At 46.1% G+C, this 21,691-nt stretch overlaps 1 protein-coding gene and 1 non-coding gene across 2 annotated transcripts in view; both read right to left on the reverse strand.

Annotated features, from left to right (window-relative positions):
- Positions 1-350: 350 nt before the first annotated feature.
- The window catches only part of IRS1 (insulin receptor substrate 1), a 62,345-nt gene continuing 41,004 nt past the window's right edge, over positions 351-21,691 (reverse strand). The window contains exon 2 of the mRNA XM_037524151.1: positions 351-1,544. The gene's annotated coding sequence lies outside the window, so the exon portion shown is untranslated. The remainder of the gene's footprint in view (positions 1,545-21,691) is intronic.
- Positions 9,660-9,764, reverse strand: LOC119256417 (U6 spliceosomal RNA). Its single transcript, XR_005127753.1, has one exon. It is a non-coding gene; the product is annotated as a U6 spliceosomal RNA (small nuclear RNA).

A 21,691-nucleotide genomic window follows, 5' to 3' on the forward strand; every position in this document is an offset into this window, starting at 1 on the left:
ATACTGGCACTTACACTTGAGGGAGTTTCCTGGTGCAAAGAGGAAAAACTCTGCAGGCAATGTCTTTAGGGTTACTCCCTGCCATTTCTTTTTCACAAGGAAATTCCCAGAGGTGTGTGGTTTTCCGAGTAAGAAAAGGATGAACATTTTCACCGCAGGCTAGATGTCTCAATAGCAGGCCATGATGCTGCCTGTGCTCACTGTCCCCTGGGTCTTACTAACTGACCACTCAGAGGCTAGACCCCAGCAAGGCAAATGGGCCAAGTGACGGTCAGCGCAGCTTGCCATTCTGGAACAGCTCGGGGAACATGAGATGGGGGTCTTAAGGAAAGGGTTGTGTAGCCCTGGTCATGAAAAACAGACCTTCTAGAATTTTGACTTCTGATTAGAAATTAAAAACAAGGGCTCACTTGTCTTTCCATCTTCTGGAGACAATGCAGGAAATGAAATATCCTAACGCGTGCACAGGAAAAATGGTGGCAATGGAGCAGGAAGCTTATAGACGTGGGGGGAGGGGGAGAAAAAAAGAGCCACAGTCTCTAGTTTATTATGAATAGAAAGAAATTTCCAGAATTTACAAACACCCACATTGTTCATTCCAAAGAGAGCTTTTGATGAGAAGGGATCACCCATGTCTCCTTCTCTTTACAGTATATACAATGGAAGACTTTGATTTCCTTTTCTTGTAATTTTGCTTCCATTCCATTGCCAATTTTCAGCTGACACTTGAAAATACCCAGTAGAATATTTCCTTCTTCAGTTTAATTAACATGGCCTATTGCCTTACTGGAAAAATACAAAATGAAGATTAATTCTTATAAGGATCTCAGCTCAACATCAGGGCTATATTACAAGAGATCATACCAGCAAATATAACTATACAATTGAGACCCTTCTATGGCACTATGATTCTTATATTATTTTTCTGAATTACAATCTGAAAACAAGGATTATACCCTACGCTACTCTTTTCTTAGCCTTGTTTAAGCACTTGCTCCACTCTTTACAACAGAACATTGTATACCTCAGTTCCACATCCCAAAAAAAGATGTGCTGTAAGAAAAGTTACATTTTAATTTAAAAAATTACACATATAAATCAAAACCTATGTTAAATATTTAATACTCTCTCCACCCAACTTGCACAGTCTTCTATGAAATAATTTACAATGATGCTTTGCATACACAGTTTCAGCAGCAGATGAAATGTATCTTGTGAATGCAATGAGAGTAAACCCAATCTCTCCCGGTGCGGTGGTGGCTGCATCCGCCCGTGTGGCCAGCTAAGTCCTTAAGGTTGAAGATGAAGTTTATGCAGACTCATTGTTCTGGTGTCACAGTGCTTTTTTTGCTTGGCACAATATAGAAGTGCAGTTCAGTCAACGAACTCCTGAGGATTGTATAAAGTAAACACACTGAAATGGAGACATCGTACCATCTACTGAGGAGGAAGATGTGAGGTCCTGGTTGTGAATCACGAAATAGTTAGAGTCTGGGTACCCATGAGTTAAAGGAGGATTTGCTGAGGTCATTTAGGTCTTCATTCTGAAAAAAGGAAAAAGAAGAATTGATCACCATGGGCATCTCATAAATCCAAGTTCATTCGCTTTTTTAGGGCTTCTCTTTAAAAGGGTGGTATCAGATAAAGCAAATTTACAGGCACAAATAGTACTGTGTACTGAAATTAAACCAACAAACTGTATTTAACTTTTTCTTTCAAAAGGCAAGAGGCTAAAGTAACCACATAGGCAAAGCAGTCAATATTAAATCAGTAAACAAATTGACGTGATTTGGAGACTTTTGAGGTTTAGCATAAAATGTAAAATGCTTTGATGTTCTTGGGATGGAAACAAAACCATATATTATAGCTCTTGTGTGAAACTACTCCAAAATATGGTATGCAGATTATAGTCTGGAGAAGCTTCTGGTTAAAAGGCCACTGCCGGTTTTAGAATTCAAACTTGCTTTATATTACAGAAGCTGAAATCAGTTTTTAAGGTGATATTGTTTGACACGAGAATTTCAGATGTAAAAACAGACCTAGTTCATCACTGAATGAAAAAAAAAGGGGGGGATTGTGATTTTGATCTAATAGAAATAATCTATTCTAGCAGAAGCATAATTCAAGAAGGAGCATCAACCATTCTCCCTCAGAGGGGAGACAGCTTTTCAACCTCATAAAGTCTCTTTTGCTCTCAAGTATTTCATTGGATGGTGCTTCTGAGGTCCCTAACTTCTCATGCATTCAATAGTTTTATATATATATATATATATATATATATATATATATATATATAAAACTATTGAAATAGTAGATGGTCCAGAGTAATAAATACATGTTGAATGAGCAAGTGGTTGCATTAAACACTATGGAGGATACAAAGGTGAATTCTGCTACAAACCCTGTTTCTTAGAAACTCTAGAAAGAAAGGTTAAATTCAATGCATAAACAGAATGCAAAAGTAGAAAGGATGAAGAATTCCAAGATGGATGCATAAGGGAAAAAATGTGAGATATGTGGAAGAGGTAAAGAATATATCTAGCTGAGACTATGAGGGAGGTAGCTCCCTGACCCACGTGGCTTAGCTGGAAGAAAAGGAATAATGTGGGGACTTGGAAACAGGGATTGTCTTTGTTGCCTCAGTGTAGCCACTCCAGAGCTTAGAGGAAGTGTTGACACATAGCAGATTCTCACCAATGAGTTGGATGAATGAGAGGAACAAAGCCCACTAGAGGAAAATGAAAGAACTTTCGGCCACGGAGGTTACAGGAGAAAGAAGGCCCTGGGGGATGAGAGCGCAGCCAAGGCCAGGCCAGGGGAGAAGTGGCTTTGCTGGAGCACAAAGTATCTGAAAAGAGATGGAAGGGGGGAAGCCTATAGGTGAGGATGGGGAGGAGGGTGAAGAAGCTGGGACACCAGGTCAAGAAGTCTTTACAGAAAAACAGAGACAACGCGTGTGACATGATCGAGACACAGCTGTGATGAATCCACACCAGTGACCAAGATGGCGGTGAGCTGTGTCAGTCACATAAGGTAACCTTGACCAATGGAATTTCTACCCCCCAACCCCCCACCCCCCACCCATCTCCTGGCTTTAGGGAGATTATGGCTACACCACGAGGCATCGTTCACTACTCATTTATGGCTTTCGGGTCAACTGAAATTTGCCAAATGAGGACTTGAGTTTTATGAGACTTGTTTATTTTAAAATGCTAACTCCACCTCTAAAGTGTTTGCAAACAGTGTTTTTCTACTTACATATGAAGATGACACAGAGACTCCAACAACAAAAAAAGCACTCCAGGCTTATCCCTTTCACTGCCGAAAAAGCAGGGGTTCCTTGGTGTGGTTTCTGCATGTGACAGGAAACCCCATCCTTCCCCACACCCCACAGTGCCATCTCCCTCTCTCTTCCATACGTCTGAGTCGCTCCTGGATTTCTATTTCCATCTATCAGAACACTCCTGCCTGAGTACCTGGAGATGGTGGAACACAGCCTCCTGGCGCTGGCCGCCTTCTAAGGAGGAAGGGCTTGAAACAAAGCAACTGCCAAATTTCCGAGGGGAAGGTGGAAGGGCCCACAGCCTGCTTCTCGTCTTGAGGCTGGCTGTCCTCCGCAACGGCTCCAGAGTAATAAATACATGTTGAATGAGGAAGTGGCGGCTCTGCATGAGCAAGCGAGCGGCTTAGCACAGGGACAAAGTGGAGCCAGTTTTGCTACCGCGTGTGCCCACCTGCGAGGATGCAGAGGGTGGGGACGGGGCTCCAGGAGCAGGCAGGAGGATGGCTACCTCGGGTGCGGAAATCTATTGCTTTGGGCCACTCTGAAAACATCCCTGTAATTTTCCACAAGTACGTATGTACGAAGAGCAGGAAACAAAATGATGTATCACGGGCACTATAGACCTTCCCTCCAAAGTATTGCATAGTCCTCTTCAAAGGCCTTTATCGTATGTCTTGATCCATGCGGGTCTCAGCCAGCAGTGTAACCTGCCGGCGCCACCATCCACGAATACATGGACGCAAATCAGGAAACAGGTACATGGAAGCAAATGGGGAAGCAGGCAGGAAGGCTGGAGGGAGGCAGGGACTGGGAGCCAACGGTTATAGACATGCAACAGAGACCTGCGGAAACTTCAAGGGGGAGTGTCAAGTTCACATCTGTCTTTTTACAAGTGTGTGTGTGTGTGTATTTTTAAATTTAGCTGCGAGTAAGGACAGATACTTAGCAGACCTCCCTCCCCGAGCATTGTCCTCCACTGCAGCCGCCTTGGGCTGAACACATATTCAATCAGCAGCCATTGCCGAAAGCGTTTGGGAATGCCTTCCCAAGTTGCCATTTCTGTTTTGCAACTGCCTCCTCAGCCATGGGCATATCCACTTGAATGGTCTCTACAGCTGCCAGTCCGGGCCCTTCTAGGCCGTGTTTGATCTTTAGAGATAGCCAAAGAGCTTTGAGAGTCAAATATGGTGACTAAAAGGGCTGAGGTAGCTGGGTTTTGATTCCCAGCTAGGTATTATTAAAAGCCAAAGAAGCCCAGAACTAAAGTTTAAAATACAGTTGTTCACGAAGGCTCTGATGAGTTTTGCTGGCAGGGAATTCTTGTAACCCCAGAGAGGGGCCTTCCACACATTTCCTGGGACTTAAGCTTCATCTGCCTATGTCCCTTCCTCTAGACACTTGCAGTCCAGAAGGACTGAGTTTAAATAAAACAACTCACTTGAAGAAAAGCAAACCTGTATATCACACATTTTGTTATTGAGGTATGTGTTTTTAAAAAAGCACTAGGCTACTGGTTATTCAATTCAATAAACATATATGGATAAACTATATGTTCAGTCACTCAACACATGTATATATGTGTGTATATATATATATGCAATTGTTGCATTATATATATGCAGTGATAAAGATAAATATATATGCAATGATACATGTATACATATAGATGTATGTGCAATTATGCAACAATAAGCAAAGAAAATGAAGACACGGCCTAAGGATGTTCCAAGCACTTTCTATACACAATCCCAGCGGACTTACGGCAACCAATATGAGGCCAATATTGCCACCATGTTTTACAAATACAAAAACTCATTTGTAACACACATAAACTAGAAAGGAAAAAACAAAGCCTTTCCCTGGAGAAGACTTGTGCAAATATCAGATGGTGACGTTCCTGCGATACAGTCTCTCACGTTACACCATTGGGGAATAACTTCTAAACCCAGAAATACCAAGCACCTGTCACGAGATTGACAAAATTTCATCACCACATCAGCATCTACTCTCCCCTTCCATGTTGTCTTCTCGTAAGCTAAAACCCACCTAATCCTGTTGCCAGTCATGCCGTTTTTTTAGCATTATCAAATAAGCCAACCCTTGAGCAATGCCACTTGAGACGTATGGATTATAGCACTACTGCACCCAGCAATCCAACTCCTAGACACGACCCCAGCAAACTGTGCCCACTAAAGCTGAAAAACAAACAAAGCTGCTTCCTGTCACACTGCCTCGGCCTACTGGTTCATTATCACAGTGAAAGCTGCTGAAACCAGTACACAGTTAGCATTTCAGCACAAGAGGGGGTCCCAATTCTCCCAGACACACATCTTCTGTCACACCGGTTGGCTTCAAGCTTGGGGCCAGTTAGTTGAGTGAGGTACATCAGTTACATACATCTTGTTAGAACATTGCTAGCAGCTTCTACTTTTACTGAGGAAATGGGAATAAAATATTACAAGTTGCTTGGTTATTGTAGCCAGAAAGTAACTTTTCCTTGAAAACAACTCTGCTTGAAAACAATGTCACAGCAGTGACTTCTCTTCAATGGACATCATTGTTTAAAACCTTGTATTATAGATCCAACTAGAAAAATTCGTGTTAATTCCTCCACTTGAAGAAATGTGTCGGAACAGCATATTTCTCTTTCACTTAAACCGCTATGGCTTTTTTGTAAAAATTCCTGAACCTATAGAAAGTCTATGACATACAGAAAAAATGCAAAGAAGGAATATTACTGGGAATTTCTGCCATTTGGTGAAAACCATGGTTAAACCACTATTTTAGTGTGGTTTTAATTTCATTATTTACTTAAAGGATTTGAAGCTGCAAAATGCAGCCTTTAAGGTCAAAAATGTTTAAGCAAGGAAAAAATTAATGTCTTAATCATCGTTCGATCTGTCCCCACCCCAGCACCCCCCGATTCACTGTGCGTGGTGAGAAGGATGAGGGTTGGAAATGGAACATGCTTCTGGCTTTGGTTTCTAGAAGCTGAAGTCCTTATGGGAATGGAAGAGGCAGCGTATTTAGAAAAACCAGGAGAGAAGAAGTATTCCTCTCAGCGGGAAGAGCCTCCCTTTGACTGAGAATAGAGGGAGGAAAGGTGAGAGGCGGCTTCAGAGGCCAGTGGGTAGCGCTTTCTTATTTTACACCATCACATTCAGCGGCATGCAACGCTCTCCTGTGATCATAATTCATTTCTTCAGCAACCTTATTGAAGCTGGGCAGTTCACTCAGGTACCACCCATTTGGGGCAGATGGAGACTTCTGGAATGCTTACTATCATAACAAAACACCTAATAAAACAAAGCAAAAGGTGTTTCTTTGTAAGCAGACCTGAAACCTGGGAAATGCGCCCCGTGCTGGCAGGGAGAGTTGTTCCTCCTGTAACCTTCACACGGCACCTCTCGGAGGGATAAATGAGACCACCAGTCTGTCTGATGAACTGCGAAACCCTCGTTAAAGGAAGTCCCTGGCCCAGGGCTTGAGTTCTATCCCCGGGGTTATGGGCCAGGCCGGCACCTGGGGTGGAAGTAGTATTTGCAGCCCCGCTCTGCTAGTTGTGCTAGTCACCCAAGGAAAAGGAAGGAAAGGTCAAATCCAGGGAACCTCTAGACACCGGGGGTGGGGGTGGGAGGCTTTCTGTTCTTTACTGGCAAAACAAGGATGGGGGGGGGGGGACTTTGACTGATGACAAACCTAAGCGTTAGAAAAGCATTCTCACTTACAAAACCTTCAGACCACCCCCGCACCCCCCCCAAAACAACCAAGTCAGGAATTAACTAAAGTGCTCAAGTCAAAGGTAAGACCAAGAAGTCCCCTACTTTATGATGAAAGGCAAAAGCCATTTTAGCTAAAGAAAGGAACCCAACATCTTTTAAGAGGCCAGAATTGAGCTGGGAGGACTTGGTTTCATGGTCTTAAATGGCAAAGGGTAACGGACCAGCCAAGCCAGGGCTTTATTGGAGCTGCTTAAACAGCACTTTAGCCTGGTACAAATCACATGGGAGAGGGTGGTGAACACAACAAGGTCTCTGGCCAGCCCTTCCAGTGCAGGGTTGCCAAGGAAGGAAATTCAGGGAGGGTGCCAACGTGTGAGAGGCCATCCTGCTCCAGTTCCCCTTTTGTCACAGGGAAGGACCTTCTGGCAGGGCTGGTGACTTCAGGAGACCACCATGGAAGAGAGGCACACCCAGAGAGAGGGAGGGAGTGACCAAGGAGGCAGCCACAGCCACAAGCCAAAGCAGGTGGAAGGGTCTGGATCCGTTTCAAGATGATTAGGGACTTACAGAGAAGATGGATGAAAAGAACAATAACAGCACATGGTTCTCAACCATTACCCGTCAATGATGCATGAAGGGAATCTGAATGAACATGCAGCGCTCTCTTAACTTCACAAATATTCATTTTGGTGATTTCCCTTTCTTTTGAGCAACAGGGAGTAGGCTGATAAAGCAAAAGATGAAGCAAATGGGGGTCGACACAGTAACAGCTCCCCTACCCCAGTGCAAATCAAAATGTCACAAATCTCTCTTCTACCAAAATTATAATAGGTTCCCAAAGACTTGACAGTCAAGGTTAAGGAACTCGGAAAGACATTCTGCTGTCAAGTCAGACCACATGTGCGAGGGGACAGGAAGCTTTCATTTTAACAGAGCACAACCAAAATAAACCTGTTACTCGAAGACATGAAAGTAATATGATATCATCTTCCCTACCTGAGAAAGAAAGTCATAAAAGCCAGTCTCTCTTCTGCTTGCATGGAAGCTATTTCTGCAGTCGATTTTCTCCCTCCCAGGAATTATATTCCAGAGCTGAAGTTTATATTGTAATTTCACATCATCTTTTTTTTTTTTTCCTATCATGTTCAAAAATATCAGTTTTATGGGACTGGCTTTGATACAAACCAGTAGTCTTAAATTAAAATTGCAGTTTAGTTTAAACCTTGGTGTAGAGATAGTAAAAAGTGTGGGCGATTTCCGTTTCATTTCAGAGAAAATGAACCGCCTTTTCTTTTTGTTAAATATTCAGATTTTGCATTTTTTTCCTTCCTCCCTGGAGACTTATCAGAAATCTTCAAGAAAGCAAGTGCCTGACTTTCCATTGGAGTCTCTTCCCAACTGTGTGTCTTATCAACGTTGCAGCATTGGCTCTTCCCTAACTGCCAGGACCAGGAACAGAACCAGCATCTGCACAGACCAGCAGCTGCACGCTCGGCCCTGGGTCTACAGCGAGCTGACGCAGGGACCATTAACACCGCTGACATCACTTTTGGCAGCTGAAGAAAAGGGGAAACCTGTGTTTAATCTATTTCCTGCTCACCACAAGTTTAGCTGGAGTCCCTGATGATATGGGTTGTGGTTGACTTTATGGAAGAACTCGGTAATGCCAGAGAAATGCATTGAACTGAACAAGCATCTTTACAAGGAACCACGAGGCTTTCAGCCGTGTGGCACTGATCTCCTTCCTGGAGGTGTTTTCGGTCATTAAACTGGCCTGCCCGAGGACAGGGCCACTCCCAACCGCCCTTCATAAGGTCAAGGTCAGGAGAAGATGTTCCCCACTACGCACTCATAGCATCGTCCCCCAAAACATCAAAATAAGTCACAGAAGAGATGTGACCTTCCTCATCCTTCTTGCTGTGCAAATGCCAAGTGCGGAAAGGATGGGAGGAAACTTCATTGGGGATTCTTTTAAGTCAAGTGAGCCGTTCTTTTTATAAAAATTTTTTTTCAGAGATTGTAAACAGTGAAAGGACATTCTGAAATCAGTTGAAACTGGTCATAAATATACAAGGATATGGCAGCATATTTGAAATGCATTCGCTGCACACGTCTCATTCTTTTACCATGTAAGTTTTTGTTTGAGAAATGCAAGTCACAAAGATTTCCGAGCTATGAGAGCGATTCTGGACAGCGAAGGTAAAGGAAGATGGGAGAGTCCTCTGCATCCTACACCACAGACATTGGCGCCTTTATGAAACTGGGTTATGTTGCTTACAGAAAAGCCTTGCAATAGATGAACATGTGCTTGCCTTGAATTGCCACACCCTGAGGGATAAGTAATCTCAGGCTGTTTGTTTTTGTTTTTTTGTTTGTTTTGTTTTTTTTTTTTTTTTTTTTTTGGTGTGGGACCCTTGCTGGCAGCTGGGGAACGAACCGGCACTGCAGAGGCTGCGGGCAGCCTCTCAGCCCAGCGCTCAACCGCTGCACCACCAGGGGAGGCCCTTATTTTTTTTTAGAAAAAAAATACACAATTTTTCAACTTTATAAAGGTATACTTAATGAAAAAGTGTGCCCATATTTAATGTACCTATTTTAGTGAATTTGGACATAGGCACACCTATGACACCATCACCCAATCAAGGCAATAAAAGAAAAATATGGAAGACTGCACCAGTCTGCGAGTCGGCCTTGCTCAGGGGCCATGCTGATCTCTACAGCGTTCAATTTTACTATGTTTATTGCAGCACTGTTTATAATTGCTAAGATATGGAAACAACCTAAACATCCCAAAACAGATGAATGGATCAAGACGATATGGCTCATCTCTACAACGGAATACTAGTCAGTGATCAAAAAACAGAATCATGCCACATGCAGCAACATGGATGGAGCTGGAAGGGCTTATGCTACGTGAAATAAGTCAGAAGGAGAAAGATAAATACTGGATGGTGTCGCTTATATGTGGAATACAGAGAAACTGAACAAAGGATCAGGAAAAAGACAAGCTGACCTTCGATCTGACGCATACTGCAGGGGACGGAGAGGGAGCGGGGTCAAAACAGGGGCAGGACGAGCATGAGCGACTGTGGCTGGACCCCAGCGGCTTGGTGGTGGGGTCCATACCTGAGGGAGAGATCAAAGACTGTCCAAAAATAAACAATGATGTAAGAAAATAAATGAATTTTATATTTAAAAATTTTTACTATAGATGCTGCTGAAACAAGCACCCTGATGCAATTTTGAGCTCTAAAAGGTAATTCAGGAAATTCAATCCAAACAAAAAGGTTATTTTGAGAATGAAAATGGAGCTATTAATGCCTGGCTGTTAAAACCAGTCGGTCTTTAAAAAGAATAACTCAAACTTACTTCCAAGTTAAAATTAAAAGGCGACTAAGACAACTCGGTTATCTCTTCTCTGTTGTTCTTGTCTCTGTGAGTTGGGGCAAGTCACTAACCCTCCTAGATCTCAGTGTTTCCATCCGTAACCTGGGGGTGATGGTACCCCGTTCCCAGGGTCCTCACAGAGGTTAAGTGAGGACCCACACGTCTACATGCTAGACACACGACCACACGAGTGATCACCCACACGTCTTCATGCTAGCCACACAACAGCACCCCACATCAGCTTTTACTCTAACTGTTCTCCTAAAGAATGACAAATCCTTGGATCTTGCATCTACTGCTGACACCTGAAAACACATCTGCCAGCAGGCGTGCACCCACAGACCAGATGCCAGCCAAGCACCGCAGCCGAAGCCAAGATCAGGCTGTGTCTTGGGACCAGAAATGTCACTTCTGAGAGGAGGTGGTAATGGGAAAATGCCAGAAGAAAAAGAAAAGGTAAAAGCAGCAGTAGTACAGCTAAAAATATGGGGCTGTGATAGCATTTTAAACAAAGACCCCCCCCCCCACAACGACATAGGGAGCAGCGGATTAAACATTATGGCGAAGCCTCAGCCTCTCTTCCTGGATGGTGAAGGAACACTCACTACAGAAACACCACAGAAAGGCCACTTCACTTGCTTTCCCAGAAGAAATTAGAGGCTCGAACCCACCTGCCCCCCTTCTGAGTCTAAGGAGAGACTCCAATGCTACATGAAAGAATTTGCAAAGAATTCTCATGAATAGGCTTCAGTGGGAGAGTCTTGTGTGCTGCTCCAGGTTCAAAGCATGTTTCTAATTGTTGGGGGGCGGGGGAGGGGTGGCTTTTGTTTCTGAATTTTTCTCCCCAATCTCTCATCTAAGAGACTCACTCCACAAGAGCCACGGCTGCCTGAGTCACTTGACGAAAAATTGAAATTGCTGCCAGATGTGCCCGTCTAATCGTTGGCAGCTGGGAGGAGGAACAAACTGGAAAGACGATCTGAAAGAATTGATAATGTATACATTGCTGGCCTCCCTGCGGCCTTTGAAATGGACAATGGTGCCGATTTCTAACTGGCTGCAAACACTTCTTTCTTGTCTGGGAGAAGCTGGGCAAATTCTTCCAGTTGACAAAGTGGAGCCTTTCACCCACTGACCCCAGAGCCCCAGGCCCCTCCCCTTCATCCCTCAGGTCACACTGCCACTTTGCTCTTGTCAGGAGCTGACATCTCTGCCTTTTCCTCTTTAACTGGGGAAATGGTACCGGTGAACCATCTCGAAGCCTGCTGGGCCAAAGTAGAGTGTTCTCATGGGGCTGAGCTGGTGGCCTGGCTGGACGAGACCCACCCTGAGGTCAGCAGTGCCAGATTAATAGTGGACTAAGGGGTGGTCACAACTCTTCACTAAGGAGGGCCTCCCCTGTGGCGCAGCAGGTTGAGTGCAGAGCTGTGAAGCTGTCAGCAGCCTCTGCAGCGCAGGTTCAATTCCTGGCCGGCCAGGGAGATACCCCACATGGCGCAGCAGACCTCTCCTGTCTCACCTGCTGCTCCCCTCAGCAGTGTATTTCAGTCAATCTGCCTGTTCTGCTCCCCACTCTGTCTCTGGTGAATCCTCTCACCCTCCACACCTCTGGCCTGTACCCCAGATCTTGTACGCATAAATAAATAAATCTTTAAAAAAAAAAAAAGCTTCACTAAGGGATCTTTCCTACGACTATTGATCAGTGGTCCTGAGGGGACCCCAGTCCCGAGGGAGATGAATGGGGTTTTTAAAGGGGCTCCATGGGCTCCCTGGGGCGCCCTCTGGACTCAAGTGAAAGTCACTCCTGGGGATAAGCACGTTTCTTGTTGCAGAGACTTGCCAGCCTTCCTCCGTCACTAACCCTCCCCCTCCGTCACTCGCTAGCGCAGTAGTTCTCCACGTGGGTGAGTGGGAATCATGTCTGTGCCCCAAGGGAGGTTTGGCAATGTCTAGAAACACTCTGGGTTGTGACATCTGGGGTTGGGGTGACGAGGGAAAGGTGCTACAGGCATGAAGTGGGTAGAGGCAGGAATACCATGAACCATCCACAATGCACAGCGCTGCCACCTGCAACGAGGAATTATCCAGCACAAATGTCAACACTGCAGAGGTTGAGAAATCTCACTCTGGGGCTGTCGCCTTTAGCAAGGAAGCCCGGGAAGCCGCCAAATGCGCTTGCCGGTGACTCGGGCCAAGCAGCTCCGGGGAGAGACAGCAGGGGGGACAGGTGTCCATGCGGCAGGTCTTGTTCCAGGGCCTGCTTTGCTTTCTGACTGCCCTACCATGGCGCCCATGTCCCTGTGGGTATCTCCCAAATTCTCGCAAATAGAAACTTCCCTCTGCCGTGACCCATTCCTGCATGACCTAGAAGAACTGGCTAGTTCATCTGATTAACCATTCCAGGCCCTGATGTTTTCATATGTCCCTTTTCCAAAGGAAAACAGGAGCCTCCCTGGTGCAATGTGAGAGCAGAACAATGGCTAGCAAAGGCATGATGGAGGCCAAGGCCACTGAGTGTGGGGAGGCCAGGGAGGGTGCCACACTGCTACCCCTATCCTGACCACAAAGGAGACCAATAAGAGGAAAGTCACGTCATCATTCCTGATCCTGGGTCTCCACTCAGCTCAGCCACTCCCTCCACGATCTCGCCCAGGTGCCCACTCTGCCTGCACAGTCCGGTACGATGGAGGAACTATCTCGTCTTCAGGATCATTTGGAAAACACCGTGAGGTAACAAGGAAGGATATTTCCAACAAAAAGACACTTTCCTCACTACTTGTGACTATTAGTCAAGTTCATGGCCTTTCAAGTATCTGGGGTCTTTAAAAAATATGGTAAGGATTAGGTCTCCTCAGTTCCAGAATTAGTCAACCTTTAAAACAAATACACAGCTTTGTTCAAAAAGAAAAAGGGCCTCCCTGGTGGCGCAGCGGGTTGAGTGCCACGCTATGAGGCTATCCACAGCCTCTGCAGTACGGGTTCAAGCCCCGGCCAGGGAACCAACGTGGCACAGCAGACCTCTCCTGTCTCACCCGCTGCTCCCCTCAGCAGTGTATTTCAGTCTGTCTGCCTGTTCTGTTCCCCGCTCTGTCTCTGGTGAATCCTCTCTGGCCTGTATGTACCCCAGCTCTTGTATGCATAAATAAATAAATCTTTTTTAAAAAGAAAAGAAAAAAACTACTCCAAAGTGAGAATACTTTTGTCAAGAGAAACAGAACACTTTTTCACTTTATATAATAAGTACCCACCTAGGAAGATGATCTGTCACAAAACAAAAACACCAAGTGGAAGACTCGAAAGGAAATTCCAGTTGCTGCTTCTAAGATGGGTCTTCCTGGGAAAACACTGTTAGGGTTGATTTCTCTGAACTGGAAGAAACACAGCCGAGGTGGGAGGGCTGGGACACACATCATCAGCAAGAATATACAGGGCTCAAAATTCTCAAACTCAGACAAGGAACAGAAAGAACTTGATTTCCAGGTGGGTAAATACAGAGCTTTTCAGATGGAACCTTAAGGTCAAGGTAAGAAGAACAGGATCTCCTCAAATACAGCCTCAGACACGGGTGCGGTCCTCAAGTACAGAAGGAAAACCTTCACAGCTTCAGTTCTCTGAGACACCGACTGCACATGCCTTCAAAACAGAACCAAACCATGTGATTTCGCCATTACCATCAAGAACTCCAGGCCGTCGTTAACAATTAACAGCCGTGTGATGCGCTCGGTGCAAATCTGCTCAAAAGCTGCCTTGGGTCCTTGTTCTAAAACCATGTCACAGTGGACAATGGCCAACCTGTTTCGTGGTTTCTCCACACTTTCTTTCCATCACAATATAAGGAAGAGCCAGACTAGATGAAGGTCCACGCCTTGCTCTTCAGAGACATTCCTCTTTCTCCCGTCTCCCCACCCTGAGGCTCTCCTCACTCCCAACCAATAGCAGGACCCACCAGGGCCCCTAAACACACAGCCCCTGACTGGCCACACATGGTTTCTTTGGAAATCCCCCTAGAGAATATCCAGTAGAGACCAAGGCCCTTCCCTTGTGGTGCAGGGGTTAAAGACAGTGCTACCAAGCAATCGGCAGCCACTGCGGCAAGACTTCGATCCCCGGCCAGCCAGGAAGCTGACCCACAGGGCACAGCAGACCTCTCCTGTCTCACCCGCTGCTCCCCTCAGCAGTGTATTTCAGTCAGTCTGCCTGTTCTGCTCCCCACTCTGTCTCTCGTGGATCCTCTCACCCCCCCACAACTCTGGCCTGTACCCCAGTTCTTGTATGCATAAATAAGTAAATCTTTTAAAAAAGAAAGAAAGAAAGAAAGGTCTTCCAGAGCCTGGCAGGCCGGCTGCCTAGTGAAAGAGGCACTGGGAAGGCGCAGACCACAGGAAGAGGATAGAAGAACCACCTGATTCAAGTCAACAAGCTGGGGCCTCCCCGTGGGGGCCTCGGTCCTGCCTTTGGGCACTCAGTGGCTTGCCAGGACTCCTTCTAGAGACAGACCCACGAAATGAAAGGAGAAGGTAACAAAAATTCAACGCAGTAAGGCTTTCCCACCTGAAAGTTGTCCAAAAGTGGAGTGGAGGCTGGGACACTGACTGGGCTGCATATCTGGATGACTATGACTCCGTGTGCTGGTTCAGCTGCCCTATTCCTTCTCCATGGGTTACTTCTACTGCAGGACGACCACCATGGTAGGTGCAGGGTCAACATGGGCAGAACAACCCAACAAGCTGTCCCAGGCCCTGGTACTATGGGGTGTGCTTGACTGTGGGGTATGGTTAAGTTACAATCATCAGGACGTGTTTCCCGAGTTCGTGAAATGGATCAGTAGAAGCACTGAGGTGAGACTAGGGGTCTCTTTACCCCCAAAGTTGTACAATTTCAAACCATGAATTATGGAACTCTTTTATAGCCCAACTATGCAGAAACAAAATAACCCAAGAAGAAAAAACCAGAGTGATATTTGATATATGTGCAAAGCGAGATTCCCAGCAGCCAGGACCGTTAGCTATAAAACGGGGACTAGTACAGGTGAAAGGAAGGCAAACATATAAGAGAAAAAGACCCCCCAAAAAAGTATCTGAAGATTACAACTTTATTGTAGATGAAGGACACATGTCAATTTAGTTCAAAACATGTAACATCAGGGGCATTAAATGAACAGAAATTGAGGCTCGCTAAAGAGCCCCGTGTTTACAGTCCCATGTCTGGTTTTGGTCTCCACTGTTGAAGCACACGGGACAAAAGGACAGAGAAAATCATCACCAAACTTCAAAGGGATATGATAAATCAGTGCTTCTGAAGCTTTAGTTGCATAGGGTCTCCCGAGGCTCTTAATAAAATACAGATCCTGAATCAATAGGTTTGGGGTGGGTCCAAGATTCTGCATTTCTAACCAGCCCTTAGGTGACCCCAGTGCTACTGGCCTGAGGACCACACTTTGAGTAGTCAATGAGGACAGAGCCTAAGAAAAGGGCAAACGTATACTACTGGATTTATATAAAAGAATAAGCAGGCCTGACTGAGGACTGTAGAGGACTACACTTTAAGCCATCTGTTCCCCATCTCCAGAGGAAAATGGGCCGAGATTGCAGACATGGCTTTAAATGGAAATACGAAGGAAAAGGTCCAGGTGGGAAAGGTTCTGGAAGAGTTAACAGGACAAGAATGAGAAACCTCTGCCTCCAGGGCCCACGGAAGATAAGGAGGATGGCAAACACGCTGGGGAAGTCAACAATAGCTAGAATTCCTCAGAAGACTGCACACTGATAGGCCCCCCGCCCTGCTGAGAGGCAGGCGCAGCAACTGAGACTCTGCATGGAGGGATTGGGATGGGAGGGGGCGAGGCAGGGGGAGGCAGAGTGGAGCGGGGGACTGGGACCCGATACCTTTCTGTCTCAAAAATGAATGCAGATTATTTGATGTCTGGAGGTCTTGGTCAAGAGGAACTGAATAGGGCGATCTCAAATAATGGCACCAGACAAACACACACCGCCCCCACCCCCCGCCCCATAATAGAAAACATCCCCTCGCTGGCCTCCAAGTAAACCACATGGTCCAAGTCAGAGGTTAGTTCCCAACTGCAATTATTTCCCGTAGTTGGTTCCCAACACCCAACTCTATTATCTGAGACCAACAGGTCATAAAAGCCTCTGAATTGTCAACTCAGATCTCATCTCAAACCAGTGAGGAAAATCAGCACAGCAGTGAAATGAGCAGAGCAGTCCACAACGCCATCAACTTTGAGATATCAAACGTACCGATGTCAAAATACACTCCCATTTTCCACTGAGCATTAATTCATTCTCCGCAGTCTTTCTTATGAATAAGGATGGGGCCTCTGGTGGTACAACGGGGTTGATGCAGCACTATGAGGCTGTCTGCACTCACTGCAGAGCGAGTTCGATCCCCAGTCATGGAGCTGACCCGCATGGTGCAGCAGACCTTTCCTGTCTCGCCCGCTGCTCCCCTCAGCAGTGTATTTTGGTCAATCTGCCTGTTCTGCTCCCCACTCTTTCTCTGGTGAATCCTCTCACCCCCCCCCACCCCGCACCTCTGGCCTGTACCCAGTTCTTGTATGCATAAATAAATAAATCTTAAATAAAGAATAAGGATGATTCTGTGTGCAGACACCTCATCCCTGGAACCATAACTCCCCGTGGTAGAAAAGCCCAAGTAGCAGATTTTATATCAGGGGAAGGAGCAAAGCCACTAATGAAGCTCAGATATTGAAATCTTGAAAAAAAAAACAACAAAAAAAAACCAGAAAAGGAGCAAAAAAGGATGTTCTCTGTGTGCTAATAACTTCTATTCAGGTCATCAGACGGCAGCAAACTGGTGCCAGTTTCTCCAGGAAGGGAGGCAGTCCCTGGAGGTCAAGGGCATGACCTTCAGCCAGGTTGCCCAGGAAGTCAGTTCCATGTCTGCCTATCACCGGCATTGACAGCAGCGCACAGGCCTTCGTCACCTGTCAGCAATTTCATTCACTGGGCCTAGCCTGGTGTTGCAAACGGGCGGTGCTGCTTTCCTGGCTTGGAGGAGAGGCCAGAAGACAAGCGTGGATTCTGATGGTTTCAGAAAATGGCAGGGACAGACCGAGGTGGCCAGTGCTCACCTGAAAGCCCCTGCACATGAGCCATCCCCAGAGCAGGTGGGCAGAGTGAGCACACACCCCACCAAGGGCCATGGGAGACACCAGGAGCCGGAAGCACCTGCCAGACACTCACTGTCAGAGCCTTGTGGCCACCGGACCACGGTGAGACCCTCAGCTCCGCCACGCCACACGGGGCACCTGATCAACCTGACTGAGCTGAACTTCCTGGTAGAGTGATGCTAAGAGCACCTGAGTCGGTGGTCAGTGGGTGGTTGTGAGGCTGCAATGACAGTGACTATACAACACCTGCACAGTGCCCCACAGTGAAGCAACAAGGAATGATTCATTCATTCCTCCGGGGCAGGAGGCTACCAGAAGCCCTAAATGGGAGAGGATGCAGAAGAGGCAGAGACTGAAGGGGCAAGGGAGGTGCCGGGCCCTGGAACATTCTGCTTCTGGAAGGACTGCTCTGGATCTGCAAGAGGAGCACCCCCACTCAGCATCGCTGACACCCCGCCAGGACACCAACCAGAGGGAGCAAGACCTCACTACGGAACGGAACGCGGTGCCATGACAAGTGTCAGCCCTGGGAAGGAAGGTGCTTCCCCTTCTGTTGTGACCCCAGTTTGAATAAGCTGATCCATTATTTAAAATGGGTGGCCTGTAACAGTTCACCACACTTGAAACTTTGTAACTTGAATTTTTACACCTTATGTCCTAAAAGGTCAAATCCTATCTGAGCAGGTAAGATCACCTCAAACTCCACATGCCATGAGACTGAATAAACCCCACTGGGTCGACAGCCTTCACCACACACGCTACCTCTCTTTACCTCAGGCGGGCTTTTGCACACAACTGGCACATTAAACCTCAGAAAACATCCTTGGGAAAGTCTTACATATTTTCACACACATCTAAGGTCCATGTGACTTGTTTAAAGAAAATGTCAGTCAAAAAGTAGTGATTAAAGTAGGGGCCTTTAGTCTTTTTACAGTGGTGTCCCCTTTTGATAACTATTAAATCATTTCAATCCAATTTTAATGCTACAAATCAAATATCATGACTTAAAAATAACAGAAGTGTTGATTTTATTGTTTAGTATTGTTTTCAAATCACATTCCTTCCTACATATTTTAGTGAGCCACGCCTGGTGTAAGAGAGTGCTGTGCAAATAAACACACACACACACACACACACACACACCCCCATTCAGAATCTCCATCAACAATATATTTGCTATGTGTTAGGCAAATAGGAGGAAACTGAAGTTCACAAGGATGAGCAAATTCCTCCAGATCTCTAAGCTAGACAGTAAATGGGACAACTGAGGCTCCCAGTCCGCTCTGCAGCACAGACTCACAGACAATGGCATGAGCAGCGTGGGTGGAAGTCCCTCGAACTTCTCATCTAAACAAGTGCACGGAAATACGCAGTTATTTTTATAAAAGGAAGCAGGGTAAACGTCATGTTTACAAAGGGTAATGAGAAATTACAGAGTGAAATGCCATGCTGATAAATCTAAACTAAGTTCATGAAAAACAACATTTCACATACTAGAATATCAGAAATACCTTCACTTCTGTAAGAGAGTTTGCCAAAGAGATTGCATCATAAAGTAGGCTTCGCCTCTCTTCTGAGCAGCCCTGTAACAACACTAAATCTGAAATCTCTCATTTCTTGAAGAGTCTAGACGGTGGCAGACAAAGGCAACTGCGTGTGACTAATAGATTCAGACAAACAAAACACAAACAGCCGAAAGGTAAAGTGTGAGACCTGACATTTATTGAGTCCATAAAGGAGATGCAATCTGCCTTCCGGGGCCACAGCTCTCCTGCCCGAAGCTTCCAGGGCAAGATCCACTATGCTTGGGGCTATTTTTAACCTACAACTTTCCCTCCATCCTTTCTGTCCCTTATATTTAGAAAGCCAAAATAAAAACCAGAAAAAGTATACTTCCAGAGTCACAGGCCATCCACTGAGAGGTATGGAGAAGTCCTTTGACATCAGAAGCCACAAAAGAGCAGATTAAAAGTAAATCATAAGCAGCTGTGTCTTCCTTCCCAATTGTTTACATTCTTAGACATCCACTTTTTAAAAATATTCCCTATGTAGATCAAAACATGCTGTACTCTGAGAAGGGGAAAACAATGACGTTAGCTTTAAGATATTCTACAGTTGACACATAAACAGACGTGAGTTTCAGCATATTCTTCTAGCTGGCGGGGACTATAATTAAGTGCGTTCATTGTCTCTGTCTACAGAAAACTCTAAAACATGTATGTAACCTTTTAACCTGACAGCTTGAGTGTTGATTCCCAGTATAGGACTGTAGGGGCAGTGTAAGGGCAGGAACTGGGCACAGTGCAGGTTCTCTGATCCCATGCAGACTGGGTAAAGGAGGAGTAAGAGTCCTCAGTAGTTTTGCAGGTTTTTTATTGGGGTTCACCAGGCATATGGCAGGCAGGGGTGCTGGCTGGGAGGCTGGCAGGCTGGCAGGCCTCCCAGCCCCCAGCAAGTCTTCACTCTATCTGGGCTCTCTAGCGTTCGTTCTGCTGCTTCTCGGCTTCTCTTTCGGCTTCGGCTTCGGCTTCGGCTTCGGCTTCGGCTTCTACTGCTGCTGCTCCTGCTGCTGGCGTCCCCGTGACGCCGCCCTTAAAAGCCCAGTCTCAGCCCAGGTGAATCCCATCTCCCTATGCCCACACCCTATTCCAGGTGCCCGCCATCAGGCATGCATTCAGGACCTCAAGGATCCATCATCTATCCTGATGGCGGAAGGGCAGAAAAGCCTGATATTTTCTTTACCCTACAGGCAGGAATGGGCACAGTGCAGGATCTCTGTGACCCGAGCAGACAGGTGAAGGAGGAGTTCTGGAACCCTCAGGGGCTTTTCAGGCTTTTATTGGGATTTTTCTGGGTACACAGTAGGCAGGGGTGCTGGGGGACCGGGTGGCTGGCAGGCCTCCCAGCCCCTAGCAAGTCTTCACTATTTCTGGGCTCTCTGGTGTTCTCTGCTTTTCTGCTTCTGTTGGTGTCCCCAAGACGCCACCCTTAGAAGCCCAGCCTTAGCCCAGGTGTACCCACTTGCGCATGCCCACACCCCACTCCAGGTGCCAGCTATCAGGCATGCATTCAGGATCGCAAGGATCCATCATCAATCCTAATGGCAGGAGGGCAGAAAAGCCTGATACTTTTTTACCTTACCCTACAAGGATACAACTGGGTAACAAACCAGAATAAGCCAGAGAACTTTTCAAGTAGAACTTTGAGTGACTCAGGCCAGGATGAAACTGAGTGCAGTTATCGAGGAGTGCCCTGTCCCTTCAGCCCCCCTTTCCTTCCCTTTCAATTGACGCCACCCATAAATTCTTGTCAGCATCATTACTGATACTCTGGCTTAGAAAACTGGGTGTCCCAGACCCTTCAAGCATGAAAATACTAATCTGACATACAGCTAAAGTTAAGAGCACAGCTCTCCCCCTGCCAACATCACACAGTGGGAGAAGGGCAAGCAGGAATCAAATTTCTAAAATTCTAATTTGTTACATATTCAAGGGATCAGCAGTTGGCAAAAAGCCTTGAAAACACAGTGTCCACTCACAGGCCTTCCACATTTACCTCCAATGTCCTTCTAAGGTGAGATTATTCATTCTAAGTATCTTCCAATTTTTTACATTGTATCTTTTTTCTTCCCGAAGGAACATTGCTTTTACAATGGTGTACATGTTAGGGGTACAGCTTCATGCCTCTCCAGATAGTATGTTACCACACCGCGCCCCCCACCAAGGCACCATCTCCATGGGCTCCCCCCTCACCTTTCTCTACCTCCCCACTCCCCCCCACTCTGGTAGCCTCAATTCTGCAGTCATAGCTATTTTATTTTAGGAGAATAGAAAATGTGGATTTATTGAAATGCACTGCTGGGAGGCAGTGGGCAAGAGGTGAGAAGTGCACCTGCAGTCATATTTCTAAGGTTTGTTTTGGTTTAATGTTGCTGGCTCATTTGTTTCTTTATATTGCACATGAGTGGAATCATCCAGTATCTGTCTTTCTCCTTCTGACCTGTTTCATTTAACCCAGCCCTCTCCAGGCCCCTCCATGCTATCCCAAATAGCAAAGTTTCAACTTTTTTCACAGCTGAGCCATGTTCTGCTGGGCATATATACATTTTCTTTATCCACTCATCTGTTGCTAGGCACTTGGGTTATGTCC

Source organism: Talpa occidentalis, unplaced genomic scaffold, assembly GCF_014898055.3.
Source record: "Talpa occidentalis isolate TD23 unplaced genomic scaffold, MPIMG_talOcc4v2.1 talOcc4.3, whole genome shotgun sequence".
Lineage (NCBI taxonomy): Eukaryota > Metazoa > Chordata > Mammalia > Eulipotyphla > Talpidae > Talpa > Talpa occidentalis.